This window comes from Bidens hawaiensis, unplaced genomic scaffold (assembly GCF_021521415.1).
Source record: "Bidens hawaiensis isolate Kalapana, Puna unplaced genomic scaffold, B.hawaiensis_p1.1 tig00000670_1, whole genome shotgun sequence".
Classification (NCBI taxonomy): Eukaryota; Viridiplantae; Streptophyta; class Magnoliopsida; order Asterales; family Asteraceae; genus Bidens; species Bidens hawaiensis.
In genome coordinates, this window is record NW_027491040.1 from 768,793 (window position 1) to 780,858 (window position 12,066).

Sequence of the window (12,066 nt, forward strand, 5' to 3'; positions counted from 1 at the left end):
TCGTTACTATTCAGTAGCGAATCAAGTGATTCGCTATCAGGTAAATAAGCTAACGAATTAAAATTAGTGAATTACTATAAAAGAGAACGAACTAGAAACCATTTCGTTAAGAATTGACGAATCCACAGCTTATTCGTTAGATAAATTATTCGCTATTCTAATTCGTTTGATTCTTTAACGAATGGGACACGAAATAGTTCCAATTCGCTAAAGTTAACGAATGGTCATAAAAGCTTAATCTTTGACTCTCCTGGTCAAATTCAAAATCACCAAGAACATCGAAGGTCAACTAAGCCAAACCAGATGCAAATCACTCATGCATATCGTTGAGTAATCAAAGCAATAGGTCTATCCAACTCGGAATCGTAATCCGAAGCTCAAGGTGTGAAGATTGAGGCTTTACACCATGATATAAACAACACGAATAAATAAGCTAAACAGAGGCTAAAACCCCATACTGATTAATGGACAATCAACATAGCAAACGATAATCAATCGATGATTAACATCTACCCAAGGTCTCGGAATCACATTCCGGTAACATTGACACAAAAATAAGCTCTATTATCACAGTATTTCAAACATAAATTAGGATTTAAAACTCGGAAAAACCCTTGAACACAAAAGTCCAGAATTAGTGTAGTAAAACACCATCATTTTTGACGAAAATCACATCGTTTTGATCGTTTATACCTTAGTGTCACAATGATATCCTTGAAATGTCAAGATTTGAAGATCTAAAAATCAGAGGAAAAAATTTGAAAAGGGTGACTTAGTGTTGAAGAAAGAAGATGAATAGTGAATAGACGATTCGTTTGCTTTGTCTTATATAACCTTACACGATTCCCAAAGCACCTTTTGTACGAATCAAGCGATTCGTATAAATTTTAAGTTAACGAATTAGACAAGTTAACGAATTAGACAATTCGCTATTCTAATTCGTTGCCTCAACAGACATGACTTATATCCTGATTCGTTAAATATGTATAACGAAGTTGAGATGATTTGTTACAGAGTGCGGAATCGAATTAGGTGAGCGAACAAGAAAGTAGTTCGCTAAGGAATCACCTAGTTCGTTTTTCATATTTAGCGAATTAACTCTTAACGAATTAAGAATCATTATTTAATTTTAACTTAAATAAATAAATGAATTAAATAATGAATAGATTTAACTTAAAAGGATTACCGAGAACCTTTTATCCCGGTAATTGAATACTTTAAAAACGTTTCACTTTTACAAAACATAAATTAAATTATTTATATAATATGTAAAGAAAGAAAGAAAAAAAATAAAATAGTTTTGGTATTTTTGTAAACAATTTTAAAGAATGTATGTACAAAGAAATATCCGAACCGTTTAAAAATTGAACAATCTTTTTGTGTTTTCTATGTTTTTAACAAAAGCAATACATATTTTTGTGTTTTTGTTGAGTTTGAGCAGAGAATCATATTGACCAAATTGCCCTTCCATCACAGTTTTATATTTCAGCGATATTATGACTGGTGTTAAGTCGGTCATTGGTATTGTTGTCCACTTAAATCTAATAACAAATTTTCAAGTGTTTTTGTGATATGATTAATTGGTTCAATTATAGCACAGAATATCAGAAACTATCAGCCTCTAATCTCGGTTCAAGCTTAATTTGATTTATGCCAAATCACCCCAACTTGACTAAACCATTATAGTTTTGATCAAAATTTTTGATACCAATTGTAGAAATGTTGAGCAATGCATCAAGTTTCCTTTACTGTGAGTGAGTATGCATGAGTCCATCTGTCGGCTTACATACATTGTATCCCCTGGGGTCCGTTTCTTAATGGTATTAAGATGCGCGCAAGGGAGGAACAAATGTATAACTAACGCGGATTTTGATCAAGTCAGTAGTTTGGAAGTTTGTACTAAGTACAGCATTGATCAAGTTTAATGACTTTGGGTTTGCTCTAGAAAGCGAGTGAAATATTCATGCTTATGAATACCCAGATGATTAAGCCGCACAAAGACTCACAGTGTCCAGAATCCTAACGCTTGTTATTTTCTTTATTATAGTTTTGGAGATCAACAACTATAAGGCTTGAGTATGACTGGTTATTACATTTCTGCCATCCTCACCGAGACTTTTGCTAGAGACTAACACCCCTTTCAATTTGGCGTTTCTTTATGTTTATATCACATACTTTACTCTACTTAGTTGTTTTAAGACCTACCAATGCACCAGTGCAATTAAGCACACAGTCTTTTAAGCTTACTTCTTGCTGGACTTGGAGTCAAGATAATCAATGTACTATCATTTTCTCTTTTTGCTTCAAAAACTCAAAATTTTGAGGAGCATAGAAAATAAAAATAAAGATAAATTTAATCGCCCCAGTTAACTTAAGTCTATAAATAAATGGTTGTTCTATCAATTCAACAAGTGAATAATAGGACCAAGTCATGCAAGCATGCTTCACAAACTTAAATAACCGACATAATTTTCAGCGAGAAAATAATCTAAAAACGCATAACGAACGCCCAACTCTTATCAATTATCAGGTAAATGGCTAACCTGAACATTTACAAGTAAATGTCATGACCAAACATATACACGTACATGTCCGTCAAATGTAGATAATTGACATAATTTTCAGCAAACGCATGCAAAAATCTTTTTGATTTTTCTCTATACATACTTTAAAAACACAATATTTTGTCTTTTTCAATATTCTTATAAAAAAATTAACTTCACATTCTTTTTGGATTTTTGGATTTTTTTTCTGTACAAACTGAAAAATACAATCTTTTTGGATTTTCAAATTTTAAAATGTTTTTGGTTTTTCAAAATATTTTAAAGGAAAAAATTAAAGAAACGAAATCACAATATTTTTGATTTTTCTGAATTTTCTAATGTTTTTGGATTAAGAATTTTTTAATGTTTTTGGGTTTTATCTATACAAACGAAAAACACAATCTTTTTGTATTTTCTAGACTTTCACCCCCTAAAACCAAAATAAATTTTAAAAGAAATAGCAGAAAATAAAGATAGTCATCCTTGTTTAAGGATATCAGCAAGGGTTTTCAATCCGTTAAAACCAAGCAAAAATTTAAAACGTGTTTTGTCAAAAGCTTTAGTAAACAGATCGGCTCTCTGAAAGTCAGTATGTACTTTCTCAAGGTCAATCAACTTCTTCTCAAAGCAATCCCGTATAAAGTGATATCGAATTTCGATATGTTTCATTTTCGAATGTTGTACAGGATTCTTTGTGATAGAAATTGCAGAAGAATTATCAATCAGAATAGGAGTAGTAAGAAACTTCAAACCGTAGTCGCGGAGATGTTGTTGTATCCACAAAACCTGGGAACAGCAACTCGAGGCTGCAACATACTCAGCTTCGGCGGTTGAAGTGGAGACCGTTGTCTGCTTCTTACACTGCCAGGAAACAAGCCGGTTTCCTAAAAATTGACATCCTGCAGTCGTTGATTTGAAGTTGATCTTGCAACCTCCATAGTCCGAGTCGGAATAAGCAGTAAGATCAAAAGTATCATCCTTGGGGTACCACAACCCGATGTCTGGATTTCCCCTCAAATACTGAAGAATTCTCTTGACCGCAGCTAGGTGAGTCACTCGTGGACTTTCTTGATACCTAACACAAAGACAAACAGCAAACATAATATCAGGGCGAGAAGCCGTTAGATACATTAAAGAACCGATCATGGCACGATAGAGGGTAGGATCAACGGTATCCTCCAATTCATCCGGTGATAAATTGTGACCCACGGGGAGAGGATTAGAAGGGATTTTTCCGGCAGAAATCTTGATTCGGCTCAAGACGTCTTTCACATACTTAGTCTAGTGAATGAAGATTCCGTTAGCAGACTGGTGAAGCTGCAGCCTTAAAAAGAAATTCATCTCCCCCATCGAACTCATCTCGAACTTTGTTTGCATGGACTTCTCGAACTCCTTACACAATGTGTCGTTTGTTGACCCGAAGATAATGTCATAAACATAAATCTGAACTAGGAGAAGATCGTCACCAAACGTTTTATGAAATAAAGTGCAGTCGATAGTCCCTCGTTTGAAGCCAGTATCAGTCAGATGGTCGGCGAGCGTGCCATACCAAGCTCTCGGGGCTTGATGTAGACCATACAGGGCCTTGTTTAATCGGTAAACACGGTCCGGATACTATGGACCTTCAAAACCAGGTGGTTGTTGGACAAACACCTCTTCGTGTAGTTCACCATTGAGAAAAGCACTCTTAACATCCATTTGGTAGACCTTGATATTCTTATAAGCAGCATATGCCAGGAAGATTCGAATCGACTCTAATCTTGCAACTGGAGCATATACCTCTGTGTAATCAATACCCTCTTGCTGATGAAACCCTTGCACCACTAGACGTGCCTTGTTTCTGACAATCACGCCTCGATCGTCTTTTTTACACTTAAATACCCACTTAGTCGGAATCGCTTTCTTGACTCTAGCAGGCTTGTCTATTAAATCTCAAACACCCAATCGTGCAAATTGTTGTAATTCTTCATGCATAGCTTCTACCCAAGAAGGATCTTCAAGTGCCTTACGAGCTGTCGTTGGCTCAACTTGAGATAGAAAGCAAGTGAATTTAGCAAGATTTACAATTCCCGATGAATGTAAATCAGTGTAAGCACACAATATGTTATTATCACTTGAAGAAGCAACTTGATGACGTGTACGAACGCCCACATCAAGTTCTCCAATGATGTTTTCCTGTGGATGATATCCATGAATCCGAAGAATGGGATTCTCAGGAACAACAACATTATCAAATAAGTTAGTGTAATGTTCACCAAGTTCAGGAGATGAAACATTATCACTGTCAAGGTTAATAACTTGATCTTTAGCTTGATCATCATCAGAAGAAGTGGAAACATTATCGATAGCCACTAGAGAAGCAACTTGAGGTTCCTCAGTTGGAGCATCAGATTGAACTGCAACATCATTAGAACTTGAAAATCTTGGAATTGCCAAATGATCTTCAAAATATGCTCGAACCAGGTCTTCATCAATGTGTTCAGTTGATGGAGTAAATGAATTAAATAAACTATCGTAGTCAAACATCCAATCGGGACCTTTCCCTTGAGGAGGAGTTGTGTACTTTTGACAGTCCACATGGTACCATTCTTCAACACAACCGGGTGTAAAGTTAAATACCCTTTTCTTTGGAGATGCATATCCCAAGAAATAACCTTCGATAGCTTTTTCTTCAAATTTACATGCATCCTTCTTCAACATCGTACATGGACACCCAAAAGGTTCCAGGTACTTTAAATTAGGTTTTCGATTATTCAATAACTCATAGCTTGTCTTTTTGAGTCTTTTAACTGTTAGAACCCGATTAAGAGTATAGCAAGCTGTATTCACCGCCTCATTCCAGAATTGGACGGGAAGCTTAGAATCAGCGAGCATTGTACGTGCAGCTTCAATCAAGGTTCGATTCTTTCGTTCGGCAACACCATTTTGTTGAGGTACATAAGGTGCACTGTATTCTCGATGAATTCCTTTATGACCACAAAAGAAATCCAAGACAGTGTTTTTGAATTTAGTACCATTATCACTACGAATTCTCCTCACCTTTTGTTTGTAAAGAGATTCAATCTTGGTGATAAGGTTTTGTACCAAAACCGGTGTTTGATCTTTCGTACTCATAAATAACACCCATGAGTATCTTGAATAATCATCAGTCACCACAAGACAGTACCAATCCCCAGAAATACTCGCACGATTCACAGGACCAAATAAATCCATATGGACTCATTCAAGAGGAGTATTAATGGAATTCAATAATTTAGAAGGATGTGTCTTCTTCTTCTGCTTGCCCTTTTTACATGCAACGTAGTGATCGGATATTTTAAAATTCTTCAATGATACACCTTCCACTAAATCATTAGCCATCAAATATTTCATCTTTCTAACATGTATATGACCCATTCTATGATGCCATAGAATTGAGTCTTTCTCGGTTGCTTTCGAGACAAAACATGTTTCGATCAATGTGGATATCTTAGAGCTCATGTTTAAGACATAAATATCATTCGATCGTGGTGATCGCATGACAACCATGTCCTCGGGAATAACATATCCCGGTTTCAAGATAAGAAATTCTTTGTCAGTAAATATTGTTATGTACTTTTTGTCACAAATCTGCGATACACTTAATAAGTTATGATCCACTTTATCACAATAATTTACTTTCTCAAACGTGATGTGACCATTTGAAACTTCACCCTCTTGTGTGATCATGCCACCATAATTCCCAGCAAATGCTACATAACCCCCTTTGAATATTTCTCACGTTGGTTAGTAGGTCGAGATTCCCAGTGATATGATGAGAACATCCACTATCCATTATCCAGTTTTCATCAGACACAGTCCTGGATGTACCCTACACACAAAATAAAGATGATTAGTTCAAAAAGGTAGCCCAGGCCTCAGTCATGGGCACCTTTTGGTTTTCTCTTTGATTATTAACTTTAACAGAGTTCAAATGTTGTTCAGCCACTTGTGAATAAGTTATCGGCTTCCTAGACTTTCGTCTTAAGTAAGCTGCTTGAACAATGTTTGAATTCGTGTTACTACAAATTGGCTCATGCGGGATAAACTTTGGTTTAACCTGACCATGTGTCTCGTTAACATGAATAACCTTCCGTGGATTCACATTAGAGAACATAATATGAGTGTCATCAGCATACGACGCAGGTCGTTTTAGAATCTCTTTTACCAATGGAATTGGCTTGGAGTTGTCCTTGATAAAAAGATGAAGATTCTGATAGCTCTTCTGACTACAATTTCTCATTACATGACCATCTTGACCGCAAAGAAAACAGCTCCGCATGTCTACATGATGATGTTGAGAGGTAATTGGAATAAATGACGCAGAAGTTTGATGATGGCTCACATTTTTGGTCATGCTCTTAGTAAACTCATCAGATAATTCAGACTTCTTTTTCAAGTAGAAATCCAAATTAGAACAATTCGAGAAACTGTTCAATGTATTTGTCCCAGTTGACTTCACAAATTTAATTTTATTTGCTTGTTTTAAAACTTGTTTTGCTTTCGTCAATGGATCAGATAGAACTGATGTTTTTGCTTGAGCATATCTACGTTCAAGATCTTGAATCTGTGACGTTTCATTGATAAAGACACTCTAAATAAGTTCAGGTTTAATGATACTTATTGGAATATCTTTTTCCGTGAACATCGTGTCCATCCCTTTTAACTTAAAAACTCTAATAGGTGAAGGCTTAGAACTAGGAGGATTAACAAATCGCATTAAGTCCTCATCAGAAATCTTTGGTTTATCTGACTTCTTTTCTTTCACTGGTTTAGGTTTTACAGATTCTTCCTTTTTCATGTCAGACTTGAAAGAACCATTCACAGCTTTCTCAAATTCTTGAGGTTCGCAAAGAATATGATTTGAACTTGGGATGTTCTTATTCTTGTGTATTATCTCAGGTTCAAACACGTCCTCAATAATCACTTTGTCATCATTCTCAACAAAGACCTTTTTACTTTGAACATGAGGTTTTTGAGGAGCAACTTGGGTCCTAACAGTTTCTGTATTAACTTGTTTTTCTGTTTTAACTGGGTTAGGTTTTTCAGATATCACAGTTTCTTTCTCAATCAAATCCTCTTCTTTTCTAGCAAAAGGATTAATTTTGTAATCATTGTGAAATGGTGGTGGAATTTCAAAAAAACCAATACCTTTCTTTGAATCCTTTTGTTTACCAGATACTTCAATAATTTCATTCAACAGAAAAGAAGAATTTCTAAACTTTCCCAGTTTGTTCTTCAACTCAAGAACCTCATTCTCAAGCTCGGTTATCTTTGAACGATGTTTCAGAATTTCTTGAAACTTTGGGTCATTTATCGTCATTTTTACAAATAACTCAGCTTTGAGATCGTGGTTACTTGTCGACAATGCTTCAATCTTTTCTCGAGATTTCATTTGAGATTCAAGAGATTGTCGATAAGTATCCTTCAAAGAAGCAATTTCTCTTACAAGATTATCATTTTGACTTTTCAAAGTCTAACTTAGGTTTGTTAGATTCACAATCAACACATGATACTTTAACAGATGAAGTAGCAGAGATAGAATGACTAACCTCATTGGTCTTGGTCATGCAAGCAAATACTATTGGAGGCTTGTCGCAAGAGTCGTCAGAATCAGATCCAGAATCATTATCAGAAGACATCTCACTCCCACTTGTATCTTGACAATCTTTGTGTAACCCAAGCATAGCCAAATTTGCTTGAGCATCATTACATAATAACCGTTGTGACTAGTCATTACCATTTGCTAACATTGTTTGTGTTGTAGAAGAGGATGGTTTCTTTTCAACATCACTACCTCGTGGTGTAGTATAATTTTAACCACGAGAACCATTGTATTCTTTCTTTGGTTTGTCACATTCCTTTGCGAAATGCCCAAATTCTTGACAATTATAACATTTAACTTTCAACTTGTCAAAACCCAATTTCTTGTTTAAAGCCGGAAGATCTTTTCCAGTTCTCTGCATGAATCTTTTAACCTTACGGACGATCATAGCCATGTTCTACTTTAAATCCATAATTTCCAAATCATCTGGATCTATCTGATCATAGTCCTCATCAGTTAAATCACTTGTGGCAATCTTACTACTTACCAAGTTTTCATATGAAGACATGAAAGCTTTCAGAAAAGCAAAGTTTTCCTCAGCTTCCTTCATATTAACACTAGATGGTGAAGCAAATGGATTAGTAGTAGTTGAACTTCCAGAACCACCAGACAATCCAGAATTACCAGCAGAATAAAAACAAACTTTTGGATCATTAAACATAGTTGATTCTTTTTCACTTGCAGCTTGAGTAAGAAAAGCATTGATTGGAGAAATCGATGAACTAAGAGGCATACTTCCACCATAGAAGGCTGGATCTTGATTTTCCTTGGAAGATTTTTGACACTTCAGATCATATTCTCTGGCTTCGATCTTTTGTAAAAATTCAAGTGCAAGTCAAGTCTTCGTTCAAGAAATAGTCATTCTCTTTCAAGACCATGAGAAATGTTGAGTAAGAACTTGGAAGCACACTCTTAATAGTGTCAATTTTATCTGTTTCAGAAATTTCTAACTTCATCTTGTCCATTTCAGCAATTAAGTGAATAAAACGTGTAATCATCTCTTCAACTGTTTCTCCCTTCAATTGATTAAAGTTTCGAAACTGAAACTTGAGCATCACTTTCTTACTTTCAGCTGTGTTCCTCATACTTCTCATACGAAGATGTTGGAATAGAGAAGCACATCTCTTTATGTTACCCACTTGATGAAAGATATTTTCTAGCAATGCCATAGTGAGAGTGGAATAAGCTTTTGTTTCGATTTCTAAAGCTTTATTTTTTTCTTGAGAATATTGAGAAACAGCTTTAGGAACAAAACCAATAGTATCATCACCAATCAACGGTTCCTTATAAACTTCATCGAGACAATATGAGCAGTCAGGGTGAACAGACCCCAAATGTGCACGAAACCGAGGTTCCCACTTGGCAAAGTCACTAAACTTCATCAATCTTGGACATTTAGAATGTGAACCTATCACGATATCAAGTTGCAACATTTGTTGCCTCAACATGTTTTGAGAAGCCAATGCATACATACCAGCCATATTTGACAAGGATTAAAACTTCAAGGGTATAATGAATAAGATTTAACGAACTGTAAACAGTTATAGCGAACTGTGAACAGTAATTAACGAATCAATCCTTAACGAAATAAAGATTAATGTTAACGAACAAGAATTGATTTGAGCGAATCAAGTGATTAACGAATCAACTCAGACCACGAATCAGATGGTCAAAAAATCAGTCAACGAACTAGTCAATACTAACGAATTGACTAAGTCAATCACGAACTGCAGGCTTAGTGAACTAAAGGTTTCTTGTAACGAATTAGACAACGAACAGATTGTAACGAATCAGCTACAGTTGATTTAGCGAATCAACTATAACGAATCAGGTTGTTACAACTGTTTGTAACAAACTTTGATACCTTATGCCACGTGGCAAAGGTTGTTATGACACAAATCCCAAGGTGGACACGTGTCTCACGAATCAGTTTACCCAGTCAGCGAATTAGATAACACGAATCAGCTAATATAGCGAACTAACTAGCAAATCACGTGAAATAAGTAACGAATTAACAGATTTTAATGAACGAATCAAAGTGAAATTGATAACGAAACAACATAGCGAATCATCATCATCTTTGAATCTTCAAATCTTCAACTGAAATTTCCAGAAAATTGGAAATGATGAACACGAAACCCAGAAAACTAGAAATTCCAGATCCGTAATACACACTCGATTCTTAACTAAAATCCACAAATTAACTACCAAATTACTCGTTATCAACATGCGAAACCAAATCGCCAATCCTCGGAACCAATTAACACAACTCGTGAATCCAATCACACCAAAACTAAACCTCTGTTTCGGTTAACCCCGAAATCACACCAAAATCAATCCAAACCTCAATTCCGATTCACAATACCTTATCAATACCTTAAACACCTCAAAACCAATCCAAAATAACCAAAAATCAATCCAAACACCTCTGAATTAAATCAAATTCATGAAAACAGAACATAAACAAACTAATATTCCAAATTAACACCAAATCAAGTGTAATTGAGCCCGAAAGCTCTGATACCACTTGTTGGATCCCGAAATCGTATCAATCTCAGTAACAATAACAATAACAGATCTCAGTTCTGAATGTAATCGATTAATACTTTAACAATAGATCTAACTCATAATTACGTATGATTAGGTGTTGTGTATGTTTATATATTATCAGTATATGTAATAATATTAAGGTTGAAGATCGAGAGAGGATTTGGACAGAGTATCGTTAATTAAAAACTCTCAAAACTTAAATTAAGCGTGAACAGGGTTCACTATAAATAGAAGATAGGTCTGGTTCGCTAACATCCCCTGGCGAACCAGATCCTACTTCGTTACATACATTAAATAGGCGAAACACCCCCTGATTTGTTAACATTCCCTAACGCATCAGGGGAAACTTAACTTAAGGACCAGTTCGCTAAACATTCTTAGCGAACTGGCCTAATACCTTAACGAATTACATGAAATAATAATAATTTATTGCATTAACCAAACGACAAATATGTTAACGATAAATACAAAGACTCAAGACGCAAAAACCGTGCACTAACACGAGTACTTAGTTATCGTTAAAAATGTTGGCTTCTTTAATAAAAAGTAATGTATACATTAAGCATATTTAATTTTAGGGGCATTTACATATTTCCCCTTACTAAGTACCTTAATTACATATTTTCCCAACTTAAAAAAAATAATTACATATATCCCCTTTCTTAAATATATATATTACATATTTACCCAATTCATTAAAATTAACTAATTAGTTGACTATTATACCCTCAATTTATAAAATGATGAAACCAATCTGCTCAAAATCTTAAAGTCCACACTTGGCCATTGTTCCTCAGAACCCATCAGCTCAAAGTTGGCCTCCCTTATCCGACCTCCGGCATCGGTATCGTCTCCGGCAACAACTTCCATTCATTATCACCCTGAAATTTGTATTGAGGCATGAAATTAATTGCAAAATTTGAAGCAGCCACCACCCACCGTTCACCATCCCCGTCGTTCTCCGGTTACTTCCGCTGAAACCCACCAACCTCTACCAGCAAGCCACCGCAAACCATCTCTACCGACCACCACCATCTCCTCCTGTTCTCCCATCCGCTCTCAACCACCGCCGTTTGATTCTTCCATCATCCTAATAATAGTTCGCAGGTTAGGTCTCGTCTCCGACGGCTTTTGGCTGCTCGCATGTGTAGTCAGGGAGGAAACGCTTGGTTGATGAAAACAAAATAAAGGTTTTTTGAATGGATAAGAATTACAAAAGGGTAATTGGGTAATTTTTGGTGATAAGGGGAAATATGTAATAAAACTTTAAGGGTTGGATAAATGTGTAATAAGACCTCTTAAATATGTAAAAATCTTTAAGTTGTTGCAAAGGGTCTTGAAATATATTGA